We start from the raw sequence: 26,623 nt of genomic DNA, 5'->3' as shown, positions 1-26,623 counted from the left end.
AAATCGAATAAACTAAATTTTAGTCATACATTGAGGGCAAAATGTATTCAGCCACATGTCTTTAGTAAAAAAAATGTCAATAAGCGTATATTTTTTGGTTTGCGCAAAAGTTATAGCGTCTACAAACTAGAGGACATTTTCTGGAATTTACACAGCTTTTAATTTATGACTGCCGATCTCAATTCTTGAGGTGCTAAAATGGCAGGGCAGTACAAATCCCCCCCAAATGACCCCATTTTGGAAAGTAGACACCCCAAGGAAATTGCTGATGGGTATGTTGAGCCCATTGAATATTTATTTTTTTTGTCCTAAGGGATTGAATAATGACAAAAAAAAAAAAAAAAAAAATTTTACAAAAAGTTGTCACTAAATGATATATTGCTCACACATGCCATGGTTATATGTGGAATTGCACCCCAAAATATATTCCGCTACTTCTCCCGAGTATGGGGATACCACATGTGTGGGACTTTTTGGGAGTCTAGTCGCGCACGGCACCCCGAAAACCAATCACCACCTTCAGGATTTCTAAGGGTGCAAATTTTTGATTTAACTCCTCACTACCTATCACAGTTTCGAAGGCCATAAAATGCCAAAATAGCACAAAACCCCCCAAAATGACCCCATTTTGGAAAGTAGACACCCCAAGCTATTTACTGAGAGGCATGTTGAGTCCATGGAATATTTTATATTTTGTCACAAGTTGCGGGAATATTACAAACTTTTTTTTTTTTGCACCAAGTTGTCACTAAATGATATATTGCTCACACATGCTATGGGCATATGTGAAATGACACCCCAAAATACATTCTGCTGCTTCTCCTGAGTACGGGGATACCACATGTGTGGGACTTTTTGGGAGTCTAGTCGCGCACGGCACCCCGAAAACCAATCACCACCTTCAGGATTTCTAAGGGTGCAAATTTTTGATTTAACTCCTCACTACCTATCACAGTTTCGAAGGCCATAAAATGCCAAAATAGCACAAAACCCCCCCAAATGACCCCATTTTGGAAAGTAGACACCCCAAGCTATTTACTGAGAGGCATGTTGAGTCCATGGAATATTTTATATTTTGCCAAAAGTTGCGGGAATATTACAAACTTTTTTTTTTTTGCACAAAGTTGTCACTAAATGATATATTGCTCACACATGCTATGGGCAGAAGTCAAATTACACCCCAAAATAAATTCTGCTGCTTCTCCCGAGTACGGGGATACCACATGTGGGGGACTTTTTGGGAGCCTAGCCCCGTACGGGACCCCGAAAACCAAGCACTGCCTTCCGGATTTGAATATAAAATGCTACCAAAAAACCTGTTAGCGATGGCAGGGATCAGGCCTGACTCTGCGATCGCTGCAGTTATGTGTTTAGTGTTTTGTAAGTGACAGTGATCGATCGATACTGCACTTGGGTGGGCTGGGCAGAGGGGCAAAACGCAGGTGCCAGCAGGTATCTGGGCTGATCCCGCTAACAATGCGTTTTTTTGGAACCCTAAACTGCTGGGGACGCTAGTATAGATCTGATCAGATCAGATATTGATCTGTTCAGATTCTATACCACTACGGGAGGTGTATGCTTTGCGTGTGGGTGTTAGCGGTACTGGCACTAACCTAGCGCTGCCTGGGGCGACGCAGACCCTGACCCTAAAACCTAATTGATATCACCCGCCGGGTGATCAGGGGGTTAAACCTTTATTGGGTAATAAATGGTGGGTGCCCTGATGCTATAAAAAACAAACTAACCAGAGTCACCCGTAACACTTATACGGTGATCAGTGGTGAAAGGGTTAACTAGGGGCAATCAGGGGGTTCAAATTTTTATTAGGTAGTATATGGGGGTCCCTGGCGCTATATAAAAACCTGACGGGGAACCTAAATAACTAACTGGCTAACCAGCGTCACCAGTGACACTTATACTGTGATCGCTGGTGAAAGGGGGTGAAAGGGTTAACTAGCAGCAATCAGGGGGTTAAAACCATTATTGGGTAGTATATCGGGGTACCTAGCGCTATAAAAACCTGGCGGTGAACCTAAAAAAATAACTAGCTACCTAGCGACTGTAGCGACACTAATGCAGCGATCAGAAAAACGATCGCTTAGTGACACTGGCAAAAGGGGGTGAAAGGGTTAACTAGCGGCAATCAGGGGGTTAAAACCATTATTGGGTAGTATATCGGGGTACCTAGCGATATAAAAACCTGGCGGTGAACCTAAAAAAATAACTAGCTACCTAGCGACTGTAGCGACACTAATGCAGCGATCAGAAAAACGATCGCTTAGTGACACTGGCAAAAGGGGGTGAAAGGGTTAACTAGCGGCAATCAGGGGGTTAAAACCATTATTGGGTAGTATATCGGGGTACCTAGCGATATAAAAACCTGGCGGTGAACCTAAAAAAATAACTAGCTACCTAGCGACACATGCAGCGATCAGAAAAATGATCGCTTAGTGACACTGGCAAAAGGGGGTGAAAGGGTTAACTAGCGGCAATCAGGGGGTTAAAACCATTATTGGGTAGTATATCGGGGTACCTAGCGCTATAAAAACCTGGCGGTGAACCTAAAAAAATAACTAGCTACCTAGCGACTGTAGCGACACTAATGCAGCGATCAGAAAAACGATCGCTTAGTGACACTGGCAAAAGGGGGTGAAAGGGTTAACTAGCGGCAATCAGGGGGTTAAAACCATTATTGGGTAGTATATCGGGGTACCTAGCGATATAAAAACCTGGCGGTGAACCTAAAAAAATAACTAGCTACCTAGCGACACATGCAGCGATCAGAAAAATGATCGCTTAGTGACACTGGCAAAAGGGGGTGAAAGGGTTAACTCTAGGGGCAATCAGGGGGTTAAATCTTTATTGGGGGGTGGTAGGGGGCTACCCTGGACCTAACACTAACTGTCCTGACAGTTTTTACTGTCACAACTGACACTGAATGCATTGATCAGTAAAGAAATGATCAATGCAATCAGTGACACTGTGACTGGGGGGGGAGGGGAGGCGGGGGGGATCGGGGGGCAATCGGGGGGGGATCGGGGGGGTTTATGTGCCTGTGTGTACCTACATGTCAGTGTAGTGTTGGTGCACACTTACTATTAGTCTTCTCCTCGTAGTCCGGTCAAAAAGACCACCCCGAGGAGAATGACATCACTTCCTCCTTCCTGTGTAAACAATACACAGTGGGAGGAAGCTTCTCATTGGCCAGGAGCGATCCAGAGGGGGTGGCCGAAAACGAACGGCCATCCCCTCATCACGGAGCGCTCCTGGAGCGAACCGGACCGCCGTAACCAGCGGGAGGGGGTCCGATCGGACCCCCCACCCGCTGGAAGGCAATCACGTACATCTACGTGATTGTGCCTGCCTGTGCCATTGTGTTGACGTACATTGGCAATACGGCGGTCCTGAAGTGGTTAAACACGTGTTATATGTGAAAAGTCACATTAATAATGTCTATCATTATTGTAATCTGAAGGTAAAAATCATTGTAGGCCTCATATTTCCACATCACCCTGGAAGGGTTCTGGGTCACCATGAATGGAGTGGTGTCAGGAGGAAGGGGTGGCCTTCCATCACAGAGATCGTAGAGGAATGATCTGCCTCTGGAAGGGTTCTGGGTCACTCAGGAGTGGAGTGGTGTCAGGAGGGAGGGGTGACCTTCCATCACAGAGATCGTAGAGGAATGATCTGCCCCTGGAAGGGTTCTGGGGCATCCCGAGCAGAGTGGTGTCAGAAGGAAGAGGTGACCTTCCATCACAGAGATTGTAGAGGAAGGATCTGCCCCTGGAGGGGTTCTGGGTAATCCTGAGTGGAGTGGTGTCAGGAGGAAGGGGTGACCTTCCATCACAGAGATTGTAGAGGAATGATCTGCCCCTGGAAGGGTTCTGGGTCACCCTGAGTGTAGTGGTGTCAGAAGGAAATAGGTCAGTTGTAACTCGTCACCAGCTGTTATTTATGATCGAGAAGTTCCTGTTCCATTCCCACCTCAGTTGAACCCTTTGAAGTGACATTCTACACTAGGGGTGTCCAAACTTTTTTGAAAGGGGGCCAGATTTGATGAAGTGAGCGTGCGTGAGGGCCGACCATTTTCTCTGACATTTTTTGAACCATTAAAATTCGGTCTAAGTGTGTTTGTTCGAGCGCCAATACACGGCCCGAGAAGAATTCTCTTGCCTTTGTGGCTGTGTGGTGAAGAGATGAGCTTGGGCGTGTTATTTGGTTATACCGTATTTATTGGCATATAACACGCACCTTCACTTTAAGAGGGAAGTTTCCAGAAAAAAAAACAGCGGTCGGTTCGCGGCAAACTTTGCTCATTTGTAATTTGCCAAACCAGTGGACTTCTGGCGCTGTTCGCGGCAGCCATATTTGTTTACATTGTGAAGAACTTTGACCCATGATACATCCATCATGGGGTACAGGACAGCCAATTGAGACATTTCAGCACATGGACACTTGGACATTCCCCCTAACTTATAAATAGACCTGATCTGGCGGCCATTTTACATTCTGTCTTTTGTCAGTGTAGGGACAGGACGCTGTGTGGAGCAGGGACAGTCAGTTTAATCACTAGCTATTACTATTAGGTCCACAAAAGTCCTTTTAAGGACTGGTATAGGTGTACAGTATATAGGGTTGTAATACACTTATAATATACTTTCTTTCAAATATAGAAAGCATATTATAGTGCACTGCATGCAGTGCTGCTGACCGATTCTGCAGCTGTCGTTTCTCAGTGTAGGGAGGGACAGTTTGGTTTTTGGAGCAGGTACAGTCTGCAATTCACTAGCTACTATTAGGTCCACAAAGGTCCCTTTAAGGACTGGTATAGGTGTACTATTTGGTGTGCAGTATATAGGGGTGTAATACATGTATAAAATACTTGCACATATAGAAAGCATAGTATAATGCATTTCCACTGTGCAGCATTGTGACTGCTGAGCGGTTCTGCAGCGATACTACAAAGAGTGACAAACGCAATTAGAAAAAAGTATTATAACTGGTGTGATAGACCAGTGGCCCCCAAAACGACAGATTGAAGCGGGGCGTTATATACCTTCTTCCACATACATACTGCACTCTCTAGAGACTTTTGTCACAGGGTCATTTAAAAAATGACAGGCAGAGGAAGAGGCAGGCCCTTCCGCAGGGGTGGTAGGGGTAGGGCAGGAGCAACAGGCCTGAGCAAAAGTGGGAAGTTGCAGAAGGTGCATTCAATTACTTTAAAGGACGCACCAGACTTGGTTGAGTGGCTCACTCAGCCTTACTCTTCTGCACCCTCCTCATCCTCTCGATCTGCACCCTCTTCTTCACTCTCTGCTGTGTGCACCCCCAAAGACACTACCACCAACAACACCACCACCACCACATACCTTCCGCTTGAGTCACAGGAATTATTTTCTGATCCATATCAAGAGGACATTTCTGATGCGCAGCCACTCTTGGTATTGGATCAGGAAGAGGAGGCAGCAACAACCGCTACTCAGCAGTCTGACGACAGTACCCAGATCAGCCCAAGGAGGAGGTTGGTCCCTGGTGTTGCTGCCTACTCCGAGATCTCTACTTATAGCGGTGGGGAAGGGGACGTTGATGATGACGTGTCTAGTGATGTCACGTGGGTGCCCACAAGAGAGGAAGAGGAGGGGAGTTCAGAGGGAGATATGGACCAGCAGATAGGGAGGAGAAGCAGGAATAACTTACATTGCACAGGAGGGACAAAGCAGACTGCAAATGTATCAGGAGCGAGCCATCGACCATGTACGGTCACATCTGGCACTCCCAGGACACCGGCACATGGCTCCGAAAGTGTGGGCTTTTTTTAACGTGTCCGCTGCTGACAATAGCGTTGCCATCTGCAGCCTTTGCAGTAAACGCATTAGTCGCGGTAAGCCCAACACTCACCTAGGGACGACCGCCTTAAGAAGGCACATGAGCAGCCATCACCGAGCCCAGTGGGAGCAACGGAACACACAAAGCCACACTGCAGGCTCTCACCGTCCAGCCTCGTCTTCTACTTCTCCTTCTCCTCTCTCCTCACAATTGTCCTCCACTCCACCTTCCGTCACACCAAGCTCACGTTTTTCTGCAAAAATGCAGGCTTCCGTGGGCCTAATGTTCGAGCGTAAAAAAATGATGACGCCGGATAACTCTCTTGCCCAACGGTTGACGGCTGGCTTGTCAGAACTCATAGCCCGCCAACTACTGCCATATAAACTGGTGGACTCGGAGGCCTTTCGAAAATTTGTGGCCATTGGAACACCCCAATGGAAGGTCCCAGGAAGGAAGTATTTCTCACAGAAGGGCATCCCAGAGCTATATGGCCATGTTCAGCGGCAAGTGAATGTATATCTGGCACACAGTGTCGTGCCAAGATACATCTGACCACAGACACGTGGTCTAGCAAACACGGGCAGGGAAGGTATATCACTTTTACTGCCCACTGTGTGAACCTTCTGATGGCCGTCAAGCATGTAACCCGTGGCACCCGTGTAGATTTGATTTTACTGCCACAGATTGCATGCAGGCCTGGCCCTTCTTCTCCTCCTCCTCCTACTTCATCCTCCTCCCTCTCCTCCTTGGCTGACTCCTCCTTTTCCGCTGCTAGTGTCTCTTCCTCTGTGCCGCCCAAGATCCCCAGAACCTATTCGACGGTGAGACGTTGCCATGCTGTGCTGCCTCTGTTGTGCCTGGAAGCCAAGAGCCACACTGGCCCAGGGCTCCTTTCAGCTTTGCGTTCACAGGCAGATCAGTGGCTAACACCGCTCAATTTGACAGTTGGTAAAGTGATGTGTGACAACGGTGCCAATCTGCTTAGCACATTGAAACAGGGCAAAATGACGCACGTGCCATGCATGGCACACGTCTTAAACTTGGTCGTGCAGCGATTCAAATACCCTGGGGTCCAGGACATCTTGCGGCAGGCAAGTAAAATCTCGGCCCATTTCAGAAGATCTTACACGACCATGGCTCGCCTTGCTGACATTCAGCGGCGACACAATCTGCCGGTCAGACGTCTTATTTGCGATTGCCCAACGCGATGGAACTCAACCTTCTATATGCTTGATAGGCTGCTGCAGCAGAAACGTGCAGTTAACGTCTACCTGTATGAACTCTGCGGCAGAACAGGTTCTGGGGAGCTTGTTTTTTTTTCACCGCGCCAGTGGCTGCTCATGCGCGATGCATGCAGACTTCTGCGGCCATTTGAGGAGATCACCAAACTGGTCAGTCGCAGCCATGGCGCCATCAGTGACATGGTACCTTATGCCTTCTTTATGGAGCGTGCATTGCATCGTGTCATTGATCAAGCTGTGGAGGAGCAGGAGCGGGAAGATGAGGAAGTCGCAATGCTGGATGAATTCCCAGGGGGGGCTACTCTATCTGAGACAAGTCAACAACAGTAGTCTAAAGAGGAGTCAGAGGAGGATGGTGCCGGGGCGGATGAGGAGGAGCAAGAAGAGCATGCTTTAAACTTTCTGGAATCCCTGTTGTTGTCCGTGGATGGGGAGAGGAGAATGAAGAGGACGACATTATCCTGGATGATGAGCAGAAGCCAGGCCACCACACCGCTTCCAGTTCAGTGCAAATGGGGGCCTTCATGCTCCAGTGTTTTAATAGGGACCCCTGTATAAAAAGCATAAAGGTCAAGGACCAGTACTGGATGGCAACGTACTTAGACCCCCGGTACAAACACAAAATGGCGAAAATGTTACCGCCGTCGCAGAGGGCTGTCAGAATGCAGCACTTTGAGAAATGCTGCATTCTGCTTTTGCGTGCGCTGGCAGAGGAGGCATTCCCACTCCCAGAGAAAGAGTTGTGGGTACCAATCCAACAGCGCCTGGATTGCAATGGAACTGTTGGCTTGCCCCTCGCCCAGTGTCCTGTCCGAAAGGACGTTCAGCGCAGCAGGGGGGATCGTGACCGATAAGCACACTAGCCTAGCTCACGACAGTGTTGACTACCTCACATTTATAAAAATGAATGAGGCATGGATCTTGGAGGAATTCAACACATGTGACCAGTAGACCATGTATATGCATAACTCTATAAACGATTTATTTAATCGAGCACATGGACCTTTTTTCTACCCTTGGCTCACTTGTATAAAAAAAGCACACCGTAACAATATGCCCGTACCCTCCTGTTTTAAGAGGTTGAGCGGTGTCACATTTTTGGGTCCCGCAGCAAGTTGCTTGTATCAGTGCTGGTGTCAGTGCTCTTTATCTCGGTGCTGGTGTCAGTGCTCTCTATCACGGTGCTGGTGTCAGTGCTCTCACGGTGCTGTGTCAGTGCTCTCTATCACGGTGCTGGTGTCAGTGCTCTCTATCTCGGTGCTGGTGTCAGTGCTCTCTATCACGGTGCTGGTGTCAGTGCTCTCTATCTCGGTGCTGGTGTCAGTGCTCAGTCTCTATCACTGTGCTGGTGTCAGTGCTCAGTCTCTATCATGGTGCTGGTTTCAGACAGTGAGGGAGATAGCAGTGGAGAAGCCAATCAGCAGGCAGTGCCAGCACCATGGCTGAGGATCAGCACTGGACTGGCACCTCCGGACCACCGCAGTGGAGGCCTGCATAGGTGAGGGTAAGGGCCGGGCAGAGGGAGGGGCTCAAGCACAGGTTGGCACACTGGGACACTGGCACAGGACTGCGCTGCCCTGACTGTAGAACTGATCATCTCCTGGACCACCTTCATAGCCTGGCCTGACCTTGCCTCTCCTCCTTGGCCTTCATGCTCTCCTGAATTGTCAAAATTTCACAGATAAAAAAAGAATGCTTGTAGTTGTTGATCCCAGATTCACTTCATACATGTGTTATGTCAGTGGCCATGTGGTGGGACTATGTGTGCACAGATAGTAAGTATTTTGTGGCTGAAAATATGACCTGGTGGTTTTTAAGGTTCGTCTGCCATTAAAGTCAATGGGGCCTGCCGCGAACCTTGCGGTTCACAAACTTTTGGTCGGGTTCGCAAAACGTCTCGTTGGAAGTTCGTCCATCACTACTCACCATTGCCATGAGTGCAGCATCCACCATTGCCAGGAATGCAGCCCCTCATCATTGCCAGGAATTCTGCCCCACATCATTGCCAAGAATGCAGTCCCCCATAATTGCCAAGAATGCAGCCCCCTCATCATTGCCAAGACTACAGCCCTCATCATTACTAGAAATACAGCCCCCCCATCATTGCCAAGAATGCAGCCTCCAGATCATTGCCAAGAATGCAGTCCCCATCATTGCTAAGAATGCCGCCCCCGTCATTTACAGGAATTTAGCCCCCCATCATTGCCAAGAATGCAGCCTCCATCATAGCCAAGAATGCAGCCCCCATCATTGCCAAGAATGCAGCCCACCATCATTGCCATTAATTCAGCCCCCCTGTCATTGCCAAGAATGCAGCCCCCATCATTTCCAGGAATTTAGCCCCCCATCATTGCCAAAAATGCAGCCCCCATCATTGCCAAGAATGCAGTCCCCATCATTTCTAAGAATGCAGCCCCCCATCATTGCCAAGAATGCAGCCCATCATCATTGTCAAGAATGCAACCCCCCATCATTGCCAGGAATTCAGCCCCCATCATTGCCAGGAATGCAGCCCCCCATCATTGCCAGGAATTCAGCCCCCCATCATTGCCAAGAATGCAGCCCATCATCATTGTCAAGAATGCAGCCCCCCATCATTGCCAGGAATTCAGCCCCCATCATTGCCAGGAATGCAGCCCCCCATCATTGCCAGGAATGCAGCCCCCCATCATTGCCAGGAATTCAGCCCCCATCATTGCTAAGAATGCAGCCCCCCATCATTGCCAGGAATTCAGCCCCCATCATTGCCAGGAATGCAGCCCCCCATCATTGCCAGGAATTCAGCCCCCCATCATTGCCAGGAATTCAGCCCCCATCATTGCCAAGAATGCAGCCCCCCATCTTTGCCAAGAATGCAGCCCCCTATCATTGCCAGGAATGCAGCCCCCCATCATTGCCAGGAATTCAGCCCCCATCATTGCCCAGAATGCAGCCCCCCATCATTGCCAAGAATGCAGCCCCCCATCATTGCCAGGAATTCAGCCCCCATCATTGCCAGGAATGCAGCCCCCCATCATTTACAGGAAAGCAGCCCCCCATCATTGCCAAGAATGCAGCCCCCATCATTGCCAAGAATGCAGCCCCCATCATTGCCAAGAATGCAGCCCCCCATCATTGCCAGGAATTCAGTCCGCCATCATTGCCAAGAATGCAGCCCCCCATCATTGCCAAGAATGCAGCCCCCCATTATTGCCAGGAATGCAGCCCCCATCATTGCCAAGAATGCAACCCCCCGTCATTTACAGGAATTTAGCCCCCCATCATTGCCAAGAATGCAGCCCCCCATCATTGCCAAGAATGCAGCCCCCCATCTTTACCAAGAATGCAGCCCCCTATCATTGCCAGGAATTCAGCCCCCATCTTTGCCAAGAATGCAGCCCCCCATAATTTCCAGGAATTCAGCCCCCATCATTGCCAAGAATGCAGCCTCCCCATCATTGCCAAGAATGCAGCCCCCCATCTTTACGAGGAATTCAGCCCCCATCATTGCCAAGAATGCAGCCTCCCCATCATTGCCAAGAATGCAGCCTCCCCATCATTGCCAAGAATGCAGCCCCCCATTATATCCAGGAATTCAGCCCTCATCATTGCCAAGAATGTAGCCTCCATCATTGCCAGGAATGCAACCCCCCATCATTGCCAGGAATTCAGCCCCCCATCATTGGCAAGAATGCAGTCCCCCATCCCTTCCAAGAATGCAGCCCCCCATCATTGCAAGGAATTCAGCCCCCATCATTGCCAGGAATTCAGCCCCCCATCATTGCCAAGAATGCAGACCCCCATCATTGCCAGGAATGCAGCCCCCCATCATTGCCAGGAATGCAGACTCACCATCATTGCCAGGAATGCAGCCCCCCATCATTGCCAGCAATGCAGCCCCCCATCATTCCCAGGAATTCAGCCCCCCATCATTGGCAAGAATGCAGTCCCCCATCATTGCCAGGAATTCAGTCCCCATCATTGCCAGGAATGCAGCCCCCCATCATTGCCAGGAACTCAGCCCCCATCTTTGCCAAGAATGCAGTCCCCCATAATTTCCAGGAATGCAGCCCCCATCATTGGCAAGAATGCAGCCCCCATAATTTCCAAGAATACAGCCCCCAATCATTGCCAAGAATGCAGCCCCCCATCATTGCCAGGAATTCAGCCCCCATCATTGCCAGGAATGCAGCCCCCCATCATTGCCAAGAATGCAGCCCCCCCATCATTCGCAGGAATTCAGCCCCCATCATTGCCAGGAATGCAGCCCCCCATCATTGCCAGGAATTCAGCCCCCATCATTGCCAAGAATGCAGCCCCCCATCATTGCCAGGAATTCAGCCCCCATCATTGCCAAGAATGCAGCCCCCCATCATTGCCAGGAATTCAGCCCCCATCATTGCCAGGAATGCAGCCCCCCATCATTGCCAAGAATGCAGCCCCCCATCATTGCCAGGAATTCAGCGCCCATCATTGCCAGGAATGCAGCCCCCCATCATTGCCAAGAATGCAGCCCCCCATCATTGCCAGGAATTCAGCCCCCATCATTGCCAGGAATGCAGCCCCCCATCATTGCCAAGAATGCAGCCCCCCATCATTGCCAGGAATTCAGCCCCCATCATTGCCAGGAATGCAGCCCCCCATCATTGCCAGGAATTCAGCCCCCATCATTGCCAAGAATGCAGCCCCCCATCATTGCCAAGAATGCAGCCCCCATCTTTACCAAGAATGCAGCCCCCATCATTGCCGGGAATTAAGCCCCATATTTGCCAAGAATGCAGCCCCCCATCATTACCAGGAATTCCCTGGTAATGATGGGGGGGCTGCCCAGATCTTTTGTAGACCTAGCTACACCCCTGCTCTCATGGATGTCAGGAGTGTAGTGCAGCACTGGGGCGCTGGTCCTACTGGTATGCAGTCCTCAGCCAACAAGTAGAAGGGTTACCTGTGCCAGGGGGATCACAGCACTCTCCAGTAGAAGTGTTTTGACCTTTGCGACAGTAGGCCAAGTGTTCCCAGAGACCATCTGGGGGGATCCATAGTGGAGAAGGATCTGGGGGGATCCATAGTGGAGAAGGATTGCGGTTTCCAAAGTGAGCAAAGTCCTTTCCTGTATTAAGAGAGGTATGGACTCCAGAGAGAGAGATATCATTTTGCCCCTGTACAAATCATTAGTAAGACCTCATCTGGAATATGCAGTTCAGTTTTGGGCACCAGTTCTCAAAAAGGGATATCAGGGGACTGGAGAAAGTTCAGAGAAGGGCAACCAAACTGATAAGAGGCATGGAGGAGCTCAGCTATGAGGAAAGTTTAGAGGAACTGAATTTATTCACTCTTGATTCGACTTGAACAACGGTTGTCCGCACGTTCGGTGAATACCGAACGTTATGGGCCGTTCGCGCCAAATTCGTGTGGCGCTCACGGCCCACAATGCACTATGCCATTGCAGTGCATTGCTGGCTCATGATTGGCCAAGCATGCACTGTGACCCCACATGCTTGGCCAATCACGGCGCCGGCAGCGAGGAGAGCCATGATTGGCCACATTCTGCCTGTGGCCAATCATAGCTCAGGCTGTGTCATACACGCCCCACACTATATAAGGCCGCCAGCGTGGCGGCCTTTTGTGGTGTGTTGGCGTCTGTAGGAGTTAGTGGGTGTTCTCTGTGTACCTTTAACACAGTACACACCGATCGTTATCGGCCGATTTTGCGTTCTTGCTCTTCTGTAATTGACCTGTTAGCAATCTGCAGGAATTTGTGGCTGTTGTCTGCGTGCCCTGACCGCAGTATACACCATTATATCCACCTATATAGCTAGCTATATTGCTCTTCTGTAATAGAGCTTGCAGTCAGTTGTAGGAAATTGTGCGTGTTGTCTGCGTGTCCTGACCGCACTATACACCGATATATCCACCTATATAGCTCTTCTCTAATTGAGCCATCTGCCATCTGCAGGAGTTAGTGGGTGTTGTGTGCCTCCAGCACAATATACACTACCCAATTGCTGGTTTTCCCATCTCCCTTCAGGCCATTACCATGTCTGGAAGGCCAACAAGGAGAGGCAGACAGGCGCGAGCCGATAAAAGAGGGTAAGCAGGCTCTGTGTCTAGAGACAACAGTGCTGGTCGTGGACGCGGTGCATTGTCATCAGCACGTGGCCATGGGACACGCTTGTCCTTATTTTCGGCAGCTGGACATGTTGAGCTGCATCATGCCGAAGACTTGGTAGACTGGATGACCAAGCCCTCTTCATCCTCCTCATCCTCTCTCACCCAGTCTCAGGGTAGTAGCAAAGCAGCTGCCAACGCATCATCTTCCCTCGTCTCAATGTCATCATCAGTGACTCCTTCCCTAGACCCACCACGTCCTCCTGAGAAGTCTCCTGAACTCTTTGAGCACAGTGTTGGGTACATGCTCCAGGAGGATGCCCAGTGTTTTGTAGGCTCTGATGATGATACTCAGCTAGAGGAAGGCAGTAGCGTGAATGCAGAGAGAGGGGATGCTCAAGAAGGACAGCAATCTGACAGTCATGTTCCACAAGCTGCAGCATACTGCCAGGTTTGCTACAGCGATGAAGAGGGAGGGGATGATGAGGGCACTGACTCCACATGGGTGCCTGGTAGGAGGGAGGAGGAAGCACATGTTCAACGAGGCAGGATTCCCTCCGGGGGCCAGCTTACGGGCAGCACACCGACTGAATCACACCGCAGAGCTCCGCCTGTGCAGGGCGCTGCCTCTGCGCGTTATTCTAAAAGTTCTTTGGTGTGGGCCTTTTTTGAGACGAGTGCATCAGATCGCACCGCTGCTATTTGCAACATATGTCTCAAGCGTATCTCGCGTGGCCAAAACATCAGCCGCTTGGGCACCACATGCTTGACCAGACATATGTTGACCTGCCATGCAGCTCGTTGGCAAGCGTACCTCAAACACCCACATCAAAGAACAAAGCGGACCTCTCCTTGCTCCTCATCAGCTGGCATCTCCAACCCCACTAGACCTTCAGTACTCTCTGAAACCTGCTCTGAGAGGAATGAAGGTGTAGAATTAGGTGTGTCACAGCCAAGTGCTTCCGGGCACTCTGCTAGCAGTACACCCACGTCCGATTATAGCAGGCAAATGTCCCTGCCCCAGCTGCTGGACCGGCGGAAGAAGTTCAATCCCAGCCATCCACATGCCCAGCGGTTGAATGCTAGCTTGGCTAAATTGCTAGCACTTCAACTGCTGCCTTTTCAGTTGGTAGACTCAGCCCCCTTCCATGTGTTTGTACAATGTGCGGTTCCTCAGTGGCAGGTCCCCAAATGTCACTTTTTTCTCACGGAAGGCGATTCCGGCTCTCTACCGGCATGTGGAAGGCAATGTCCTTGCCTCGCTGGACAGGGCAGTCAGCGGTAAGGTGCATATTACCGCTGACTCATGGTCCAGCAGGCATGGACAGGGACATTACCTGTCTTTCACGGCCCATTGGGTCACTCTTCTGGCAGCTGGGAAGGATGCAGGACAAGGTGCAGTAGTGTTGGAGGTTGTTCCGCCACCACGCCTCCAAAATGCTACTATTGGTTGTGACACACCTCTCTCCTCCACCCCCTCCTCTTCTTCTTCCTCCATGGCCTCTTCCAGTGCTCTGTCCTCAGAACCAGCGGTGCTCCGTAGGCGTTCCAGGGGCTACGCAAGTACGCAGGCAAAACGATGCCATGCCGTGCTTGCGCTGGTTTGTTTAGGGGACAGGAGCCAGACTGGGGCAGATATTTTGTCAGCTCTGCAGGGGCAGGCCGAGAGGTGGTTGACGCCACGCCGGCTTAAGCCAGGAATGGTGGATTGCGACAATGGCACCAACCTCCTCTCCACCCTCCGACAGGGACAACTGACCCATGTGCCCTGTGTAGCTCACGTCCTTAACCTGGTGGTGCAGCGGTTCTTGGGCAGGTACCCGGGCTTACAGGATGTACTGAAGCAGGCCAGGAAAGTCTGTGTGCATTTCCGCCGATCATTTAATGCCTGTGCTCGGCTGGCTGAGCTCCAAAAGGAGTTGAACCTGCCCAAGAACTGCCTTATATGTGACATGCCCACCAGGTGGAACTCGACGTTGGCCATGCTGCACACACAGCAGAAGGCCATCAATGAGTACCTGTGCGACTACGGCACCAGGACAGGGTCAGGGGAGCTTGGTTTTCTCTCACCACGCCAGTGGGGCATGATCAGGAATGCATGCACTGTCCTGTCACCGTTTGAGGAGGCCACAAGGATGGTGAGCAGTGACAGTGCATGCATCAGTGACACTGTACCTCTTGTCCACCTCTTGGAGCATACGCTGCATGGAATAATGGACAGGGCACTTGAGGCAGAAAAGAGGCAGGAAGAGGAGGACTTCCTTGCCTTTCAAGGCCCCCTTTATCCAGACAGTTTTCCTGCTGTCCCACCCATCACACAGGAAGAGGAGGAGGAGGAGGAGGATGATTGTGTCAGCATGGAGGTGGAGGCTGGCACTCAGCATCAGCAGCAGCAGTCTTGTAGGGATGATTTACAGTCCCAAGAAACCTGTGGACTTGTACGTGGCTGGGATCATGTTGTCCTTAGTGAAACCAGAGGACTCCGGACCGAATGCCTCAGCTAACCTACGCTGAATGGCCTCCCTGATCCTGCAAAGACTGCGGAAGGATCCTCCTATTCTTCGGATCAAGGAGAGGGACCATTACTGGCTGGCCACTCTCCTTGATCCACGGTACAAGGGTAAGGTTGCCGACCTTATCTTGTCATTGGAGAGGGAGCAGAGGATGAGACATCTCCGGGAGGCCTTGCAGAAAGGTCTGTGCAACGCGTTCCCAGAGACTGGGAGGTTACAAACTCCTGGTCCTGGGCAACGTGTTGCTGAGGCATCGGTCAGAAGGAGCGGTGGAGAAGGTGGCCGTCTGACCGATGCGTTCAGACAGTTTTTTAGTCCGCAGCCCCAAGGTATGATCGGTTCCAGCAACCATCGCCAGCGTCTGATTTACATGGTGCAGGAATACATAGGGGCAAGGTCAGACTTGGACACCTTTCCCACTGAAAATCCTCTGGCTTACTGGGTCTTGAGGATGGCTCACTGGCCAGAGCTTGCACAGTATGCAATTGAGCTACTGGCCTGTCCTGCATCCAGCATTCTTTCAGAACGCACATTCAGTGCTGCTGGAGGCTTTGTTATCGATCACAGGGTGCGCCTGTCCACCGACTCAGTTGATCGACTGACCTTCATAAAGAAGAAAAGATGAATCAGTCTTGGATCACCCACAGCTACCAAGCACCTGAATCTGATGTAACCGAATATTTTTTTTTGAAATACCACATCCCTTCAAGACTGCCTATGCTGATGCTGAGTGACTGTCCTGTTATGTTGATTGTCTATCCTCTTCCTCCTCCACTGATATGTTGGAAGAACATTTTTGGTTCTGGGTGATGCCACCAGCCCAATTTTTAAGCCCCTCTTTAACAGGGGCGTTTAATTACAATTCTTGATATAATCGTTCACAGCAGGGCGCTCCAGCGCCCACCAAGAGTCACTTTCAGGGCTTACAATGTTGTGGCAAAACCAACACCTTGTTCCGCCATTTCTGCAGAGCATATAGGGCAGGCCCCTACTTTCAAACATCCAACTTACAAACATCTCCTACTTGCAAACGGAAGGAGACAACAGCAAGTGAGATGAAAAAAGACGGATGGCAAAACAAATTATACAGAGGTGATAACCCTTCCCTATGTTTTCCAAAAAGCTTAAAAATAGATTTTTTGACTGGAGCTACACTTTAAAAATGTACCAGTTGAAAATTACACACAGATTCAACTTAACACAACAAACCTACACAGTCCCTGTCTTGTTTGCACCGCCTGTATACTGCTGTTCTGAGTATGTAGTTCCTGGGGGTCTTTCCTTTTTTTAATATGGGTACGGGGTTCCCCTTAATATGCGTACAAGACCCAAATAGGCTGGTAATGGGCAGGGAGGGCTACACATGCCATTTTTCTCAATGGTTTTCAACCATATTGCAGGAACCAGATATAACATTAAAACCGCAAGCAGTTTTAAATGGTGTTATTTCCGTTTAATGTCATTTTGTGCAGGGACTGTTCTAAACACGGGAAACACGTGGCACTTCACAGGCATACTACAGACACCCCCCAGGCACCATATTTAAAGGAATAGTTCACTTTTTTTTTTCACTTTAATCGTCATTAAAATCAGTGCTCCAGCCAAAACGGCCATTTTTAAAAACATTTTAGGCATTGACCCATGTCCCCTGGGGCAGGAGCCAGGTCCCCAAACCCTTTTTAGGACAGTATCTTGCATATTAGCCGTTAAAATTAGCACTTTTCATTTCGAACGTTCGAGTCCCATAGACTTCAATGGGGTTCTAAAGTTCACACGAATTTTCGATCCGTTCGAAGGTTCTGGTGTGAACCGAACCGGGGGGTGTTTGGCTCATCCCTAGTCAAGAGCAATGACACAACCAATCAACCCGTCCCTGGAAACCAGGGTGCTAGTTCTTGTCCTGGACTCTGAACTCTCCTTTCGGCCTCACATCCAATCACTTTCCAAAGCTTGCCGCCTCAACCTCTGCAACATCTTCAAAATACGCCCCTTTATAACCAAATTCACCACAAAGCTCCTAAATCACTCCCTGGTTATCTCCCGCCTAGACTACTGCAACTCCCTCCTCATTGGATTAACTCAACATAGGCTCCTCCCCCTTCAGTGCATAATGAATGTTACTACCAGGCTCACCCACCTTACAAACCACTCAGTGTCCACCACCCCTCTCTACCAATCCCTCCACTGGCCTCCATTCAGTGTCCTCCACCCCTCTCTACCAATCCCTCCACTGGTCTCAATTCAGTGTCCTCCACCCCTCTCTACCAATCCCTCCACTGGCCTCCATTCAGTGTCCTCCACCCCTCTCTACCAATCCTTCCACTGGTCTCTGCTCAGTCCCACCCACTGCTCTCTACCAATCCCTCCACTGGTCTCCGCTCAGTCCGACCCACTGCTCTCTACCAATCCCTCCACTGGTCTCCAGTAGGGATGAGCCGAACACCCCCCGGTTCGGTTCGCACCAGAACTTTCGAACGGACCCCAAATTCGAACGAACGTTAGAACCCCATTGAAGTCTATGGGACTCGAACGTTCGAAATGAAAAGTGCTAATTTTAACGGCTAATATGCAAGATACTGTCCTAAAAAGGGTTTGGGGACCTGGCTCCTGCCCCAGGGGACATGGGTCAATGCCTAAAATGTTTTTAAAAATGTCCGTTTTGGCGGGAGCACTGATTTTAATGACGATTAAAGTGAAAAAAAAGTGAAATATTCCTTTAAATATGGTGCCTGGGGGGTGTCTGTAGTATGCCTGTGAAGTGCCACGTGTTTCCCGTGTTTAGAACAGTCCCTGCACAAAATGACATTTAACGGAAATAACATCATTTAAAACTGCTTGCGGTTTTAATGTTATATCTGGTTCCTGCAATATGGTTGAAAATCATTCAGAAAAATGGCATGGGTAGCCCTCCCTGCCCATTACCAGCCCCTTTGGGTCTTGTACGGATATTAAGGGGAACCCCGTACCCATATTAAAAAAAGGAAAGGCGTGTGGCCCCCAGGCCCTATATACTCAGAACAGCAGTATACAGGCGGTGCAAACAAGACAGGGACTGTGTAGGTTTGTTGTGTTAAGTTTAAACTGTTTGTAATTTTCAACTGGTACATTTTTAAAGTGTAGCTCCAGTCAAAAAAACGATTTTTAAGCTTTTTGGAAAACATAGGGAAGGGTTATCACCCCTGTATAATTTGTTTTGTCGTCCATCTTTTTTCATCTCACTTGCTGTTGTCTCCTTCCGTTTGCAAGTAGGAGATGTTTGTAAGTTGGATGTTTGAAAGTAGGGGCCTGCCCTATATGCTCTGCAGAAATGGCGGAACAAGGTGTTGGTTTTGCCACAACATTGTAAGCCCTGAAAGTGACTCTTGGTGGGCGCTGGAGCGCCCTGCTGTGAACGATTATATCAAGAATTGTAATTACATGCCATTGTTGAACAGTGGTAGAAAAATTGACCTTTGGTGGTTGTGGTGCTGGTGCCACAACACTATAAGTCCTCACCGTTACTCTGGGTGGGCACAGGAAGGGGCCCTCCTGTGAAATATTATATCAAGAATTGTAATTATATGTCCCTGTTAAACAGGGACAGAAAAATTGGGCCTTAGGCACTGGTGCTGGTGCCACCACACTGCAACCTCTCCCATATACTCTTGTTTGATTGCAGGAATTAGCCCTGCTGCAAAGCATTGCATCAAAAATTGTACTTAAACGCCCCTGTTAAACAGGGGCAGAAAAATTGGGCTGATGGCATCACCCAGAACCAGAAATGTTCTTCCAACATATCAGCGGAGGAGGAAGAGGATAGACAATCAACATAACAGGACAGTCACTCAGCATCAGCATAGGCAGTCTGGAAGGGATGTGATATTTCAAAAAAAATTATTCGGTTACATCAGCTTCAGGTGCTTGGTAGCTGTGGGTGATCCAAGACTGATTCATCTTGATGAAGGTCAGTCGATCAACTGATTCGGTGGACAGGCGCACCCTGTGATCGGTAACAAAGCCACCAGCAGCACTGAAGGTGCGTTCCGAAAGAACGCTGGATGCAGGACAGGCCAGTAGCTCAATTGCATACTATGCAAGCTCTGGCCAGTGATCCATCCTCAAGACCCAGTAAGCCAGAGGTTTTTCGGTGGGAAAGGTGTCCAAGTCTGACCTTGCCCCTAGGTATTCCTGCACCATGTAAATGAGACGCTGGCGATGGTTGCTGGAACTGATCATACCTTGGGGCTGCGGACTAAAAAATTGTCTGAAAGCATCAGTCAGACGGCCACCTTCTCCACCGCTCCTCCTGACCGATGTGTCAGCAACACTTTGTCCAGGACCAGGAGTTTGTAACCTCCCAGTCTCTGGGAACGCGTTGCACAGACCTTTCTGCAAGGCCTCCCGGAGATGTCTCATCCTCTGCTCCCTCTGCGATGGCAAGATTAGGTCGGCAACCTTACCCTTGTACCGTGGATCAAGGAGAGTGGCCAGCCAGTAATGGTCCTTCTCCTTGATCCGAAGAATACGAGGATCCTTCCGCAGGCTTTGCAGGATCAGGGAGGCCATGCAGCGTAGGTTAGCTGAGGCATTCGGTCCGGAGTCCTCTGGGTCACTAAGGACAACATGATCCGCAGCTACCTCCTCCCAGCCACGTACAAGTCCACGGGTTTCTTGGGACTGTAAATCATCCCTATAAGACTGCTGATGCTGAGTGCCAGCCTCCACCTCCATGCTGACACAATCATCCTCCTCCTCCTCTTCCTCCTCCTCATCCTCTTCCTGTGTGATGGGTGGCACAGCAGGAACACTGTCTGGATAAAGGGGGCCTTGAGAGGCAAGGAAGTCCTCCTCTTCCTGCCTCTGTTCTGCCTCAAGTGCCCTGTCCATTATTCCACGCAGCGTATGCTCCAAGAGGTGGACAAGAGGTACAGTGTCACTGATGCATGCACTGTCACTGCTCACCATCCTTGTGGCCTCCTCAAACGGTGACAGGACAGTGCATGCATCCCTGATCATGCCCCACTGGCGTGGTGAGAAAAAACCAAGCTCCCCTGACCCTGTCCTGGTGCCGTAGTCGCACAGGTACTCATTGATGGCCCTCTGCTGCGTGTGCAGCCGCTGCAGCATGGCCAATGTTGAGTTCCATCTGGTGGGCATGTCACATATAAGGCGGTTCTTGGGCAGGTTCAACTCCTTTTGGAGCTCAGCCAGCCGAGCACAGGCATTAAATGACCGTCGGAAATGCACACAGACTTTCCTGGCCTGCTTCAGGACATCATGTAAGCCGGGGTACCTGCCCAAGAACTGCTGCACCACCAGGTTAAGGACGTGAGCTACACAGGGCACATGGGTCAGTTGTCCCTGTCGGAGGGCGGAGAGGAGGTTGGTGCCATTGTCGCAAACCACCATTCCTGGCTTAAGCTGGCGTGGCGTCAACCACCTCTCGGCCTGCCCCTGCAGAGCTGACAAAACATCCGCCCCCAGTGTGGCTCCTGTCCCCCAAACAAACCAGCGCAATTACGGCATGGCATCGTTTTGCCTGCGTACTTGCGTAGCCCCTGGAACGTCTACGGAGCACCGCTGGTTCTGAGGACAGAGCACTGGAAGAGGCCATGGAGGAAGAAGAGGAGGGGGTGGAGGAGAGAGGTGTGTCACAACCAATAGTAGCATTTTGGAGGCGTGGTGGCGGAACAACCTCCAACACTACTGCACCTTGTCCTGCATCCTTCCCAGCTGCCAGAAGAGTGACCCAATGGGCCGTGAAAGACAGGTAACGTCCCTGTCCATGCCTGCTGGACCATGAGTCAGCGGTAATATGCACCTTACCGCTGACCGCCCTGTCCAGCGAGGCAAGGACATTGCCTTCCACATGCCGGTAGAGAGCCGGAATCGCCTTCCGTGAGAAAAAGTGGCGTTTGGGGACCTGCCACTGAGGAACCACACATTCTACAAACTCACGGAAGGGGGCAGAGTCTACCAACTGAAAAGGCAGCAGTTGAAGTGCTAGCAATTTAGCCAAGCTAGCATTCAACCGCTGGGCATGTGGATGGCTGGGAGTGAACTTCTTCCGCCGGTCCAGCAGCTGGGGCAGGGACATTTGCCTGCTATAATCGGACGTGGGTGTACTGCTAGCAGAGTGCCCGGAAGCACTTGGCTGTGACACACCTAATTCTACACCTTCATTCCTCTCAGAGCAGGTTTCAGAGAGGACTGAAGGTCTAGTGGGGTTGGAGATGCCAGCTGATGAGGAGCAAGGAGAGGTCCACTTTGTTCTTTGGTGTGGGTCTTTAAGGTACGCTTGCCAACGAGCTGCATGGCAGGTCAACATATGTCTGGTCAAGCATGTGGTGCCCAAGCGGCTGATGTTTTGGCCACGCGAGATACGCTTGAGACATATGTTGCAAATAGCAGCGGTGCGATCTGATGCACTCGTCTCAAAAAAGGCCCACACCAAAGAACTTTTAGAATAACGCGCAGAGGCAGCGCCCTGTATAGGCAGAGCTCTGCGGTGTGATTCAGTCGGTGTGCTGCCCCTAAGCTGGCCCCCGGAGGGCATCCTGCCTCGTTGGACATGTGCCTCCTCCTCCTCCTCCTCCCTCCTTCCAGGCACCCACATGGAGTCAGTGACCTCATCATCCCCTCCCTCTTCATCGCTGGAGCAAACCTGGTAGTATGCTGCAGGTTGTGGAACATGACTGAAGATTGCTGTCCTTCTTGAGCATCCCCTCTCTCTGCGCTCACGCTACTGCCTTCCTCTAGCTGAGTGTCATCATCAGAGCCCACAAAACACTGGGCATCCTCCTGGAGCATGTACCCAACACTGTGCTCAAAGAGTTCAGGAGACTCCTCAGGAGGACGTGGTGGGTCTAGGGAAGGAGTCACTGATGATGACATTGAGAGGAGGGAAGACGATGCGTTGGCAGCTGCTTTGCGACTACCCTGAGACTGGGTGAGAGAGGATGAGGAGGATGAAGAGGGCTTGGTCATCCACTCTACCAAGTCGTTGGCATGTTGCGGTTCAACATGTCCAGCTGCCGAAAAGAAGGACAAGCATGTCCCATGGCCACGTGCTGATGACAATGCACCGCGTCCACGACCAGCACTGTTGTCTCTAGACACAGAGCCTGCTTGCCCTCTTTTATGGGCTCGCGCCTGTCTGCCTCTCCTTGTTGGCCTTCCAGACATGGTAATGGCCTGAAGGGAGTTGGTTAAAAAAGCAGTTGGGCAGTGTATATTGTGCTGGAGGCACACAACACCCACTAACTCCTGCAGATGCCTTTATTATAGAACACCAGATATAAAGGGGTATATACAGATGTATACTGTGCTGTGCTGGAGGCACACACAACTTCCAATAACTCCTGCAGATGGCAAGTGGGCTCAAATAGAGAAGAGCTATGTAGGTGGATATAGCGGTGTGTACTGGGTACAGAGCACGCAGACAGCACGCACTATCTCCTAACACTACTGACTGCAAGCTCTATTATAAAAGATAGATCACTAGCTATATAGGTGAGGTGAATATAGCGGTGTATACTGCGGTCAGGGCACACAGACAACAACCACTACAGAAGAGCAAGATCGAAAATCGGCCGAAAACGATCGGTGTGTACTGTGTTGAAGGTACACAGAACACCCACTGCTTCAGACGCCAACACACTACACGAGGCCGCTGCGATGGCGGCCTTATATAGTGTGGGGCGTGTACTACACAGCCTGAGCTATGATTGGCCACAGGCATCCTGCCTGTGGCCAATCATGGCTCTCCTCGCTGCTGGCGCTGCGATTGGCCAAGCATGCGGGGTCACAGTGCATGCTTGGCCAATCATGAGCCAGCAATGCACTGTGCCATCGCAGTGCATTGTGGGCCGTGAGCGCCACGCGAATTTGACGCGAACGGACCAAAGTGTTCGGATTTCGCCGAACGGACGAACAGCCAATGTTCGACTCGAACACGAAGCTCATCCCTAGTCTCCACTTAGTGCCTACCACTCCTCTCTGCCAATCCCTCCACTGGCCTCTGCACAGTGTCCTCCACCCCTCTCTGCCAATCCCTCCATTGGCTGCCACTCACTCAACATATTAAATTCAAAATACTAACAATAATTTACAAAGCCACCCACAGCTCGACCCCCAGCTACAGCACTAAGCTAGTCTCAAAATACCAACCCAATCGCTCTCTTCACTCCCCTCCTGCTCTCTACCTTCCTTGTTACCTTCTCCTATGCTGGCCTCCTGGACTTCTCCCGAGCCTCTTTCACTCTCCAGAACTCCCTACCCCAATCCGTCAGACTATCTCCAACACTATCTACTTTTGGACGATCCCTGAAAACTTTTCTCTTCAGAAAAGCCTATCCTGCCCCATCCTAACAACTGTACTTTTATTTTCTCCATCCCCCGCAGTTATTTCCTTTTCTCTCTATTGACCCTCCCTTTTAGATTGTAAGCTCTAACGATCGGGGCCCGCTGATTCCTCCAGTATTGAATTGTATTGTAACTGTACTGTCTTCCCTCGTGTTGTAAAGCACTGTGCAAACTGTTGGCGCTCTATAAATCCTGTATAATAATAATAATGACCATGGGATATATACTGGGATTTATATACTGGGATTTATATGGAATATATACTGGGATTTATATAGGATATATCTTGGGATTTATATGAGATAAATATATATATACTGGGATTTATATGCTGGGATTTATATGGAATATATACTGGGATTTATATAGGATATATCTTGGGATTTATATGAGATAAATATATATATACTGGGATTTATATGCTGGGATTTATATAGGATATATACTGGGATTTGTATACTGGAATATATATAGGATATATACTGGGATTTATATACCGGTACTGGGATTTATATGGTATATATACTGGGATTTATATGGGATATATACTGGGATTTATATACTAGGATTTATAAGGGATATATACTGGGATTTATATGACATATATACTGGGATTTATATACTGGTACTGGGATTTATATGGGATATATACTGGGATTTATATGGGATATATACTGGGATTTATATACCAGTACTGGGATTTATATGGGATATATACTGGGATTTATATGGGATATATACTGGTATTTATAAGGGATATATACTGGGATTTATATGACATATATACTGGGATTTATATACCGGTACTGGGATTTATATGGGATATATACTGGGATTTATATACTGGAATATATATAGGATATATACTGGGATTTATATACTAGGATTTATATGGGATAAATACTGGGATTTATATGGGATATATACTGGGATTTATATACTGGAATATATATATATATATATATATATATATATATATATATATATATATATATATATATATATATATATAGGATATATACTGGGATTTATATAAGATATATACTGGGATTTATATACTGGGATTTATATACTGGAATATATATAGGATATATACTGGGATTTATGTACTGGGATTTATATGAGATATATACTGGGATTTATATAGGATATATACTGGGATATACATGAGATATATACTGGAATTTATATGGATTATATACTGGGATTTATATGGGATATATACTGGGATTTATATACTGGGATGTATATAGGATATATACTGGGATGTATATATGATATATACTGGGATTTATATACTGGGATGTATATAGGATATATACTGGGATGTATATAGGATATATACTGGGATTTATATGGAATATATATTGGGATTTATATGGGATATATACTTTGATTTATATACTGGGATGTATATAGGATATATACTGGGACTTATATGGGATATATACTGGGATTTATATAGGATATATATTGGGATATATATGGGATATATACTTGGGGATATACTGGGATTTCTATGGTATATATACTGGGATATATATAGGATATATACTGGGATTTATATGGGCTATATACTGGGATTTATATGAGATATATACTGGGATTTATATACTGGGATGTATATAGGATATATACTGGGATTTATATGGGATATATACTGGGGGATATACTGGGATTTCTATGGGATATATACTGGGATATATATATGATATATACTGGGATATATATAGGATATATACTGGGATTTCTATGGGATATATACTGGGATTTATGCAGCTATAGACAATATACTGGTAATGGTGGGGATCTTATGGTGTGATTGTGATAGTGTGGTGGACAATCTGGCACTAACAGACACTGACTAGAAGGGAAACAAATATTACGATCAGTGATAATACTATACATTGTACTAATGACACTGGCTGGGAAGGGGTTAGCATCAGGGGGGATCTTGGGGTTCATTGTGTTCCTAACATGTGTATTGTGGGTAATATGTGCTGCTCTTACTCACAGATCTGGCTGCTCTTTTCTCCCTGGAGTGGATTTTAGGGAGAAGAAGCAGCCAGATTGCTGTCTGTGTACAGAGCTCTGTGTGTTTGTAAACACAGAACTCTGCACTGTGATTGGACACAGCCGATCAGCAGGTATACAGCCAAATTCATTGGCTGAAACTTGCTGACAAACTCGTGCCAGACCTGAGAACAGGCGGCGATGTACGGGTATGTCACCTCGCCAATAGCTGTCGCCCGCGGTAAATGTACTGTGGGTGAGGGGCAAGTGGTTTAAAATCAATTATATCCAACAAAAGGGGAAATGTTGTGTTTGAATCCTGAGAATGAACTAAATTCTAATTGGTTTTCTCTTTGCAGGTGATCCCGGATCTGACCCGTCTGTAGATGAAGGATCATTAGAAGGTGGTTCTGGTGAGTGTCGTATTGCGGACACTTTTCTGTTCTATTTCTACACATTCCAGGTTTAGGTGGAAATATCTCCATGTAGATTAGGTGGGGCTCCCTCCATAACTGTCATGGCCTCTGTAATTCTATTGGTGTTCCTCATCATTCCATCCAATAGGATTCTCAGATCCCCAATACCGCAATATCGCAG

General features: G+C 48.8%; 1 long non-coding RNA gene across 1 annotated transcript in view; it reads left to right on the top strand.

Moving 5' to 3' along the window:
• Positions 1–26,623, top strand: part of LOC143975724 (uncharacterized) — a 59,165-nt gene that overhangs the window by 13,902 nt on the left and 18,640 nt on the right. The window contains exon 2 of the long non-coding RNA XR_013272411.1: positions 26,386–26,439. This is a non-coding gene — a long non-coding RNA (uncharacterized LOC143975724). The remainder of the gene's footprint in view (positions 1–26,385; positions 26,440–26,623) is intronic.

Source organism: Lithobates pipiens, unplaced genomic scaffold (genome assembly GCF_037356315.1).
Source record: "Lithobates pipiens isolate NorthernLeopardFrog02 unplaced genomic scaffold, aLitPip1_a1.2 Scaffold_13, whole genome shotgun sequence".
Classification (NCBI taxonomy): domain Eukaryota; kingdom Metazoa; phylum Chordata; class Amphibia; order Anura; family Ranidae; genus Lithobates; species Lithobates pipiens.
Note: the sequence above shows the minus strand (reverse complement) of the source record. Positions and strands in the feature narration are given on the sequence as shown.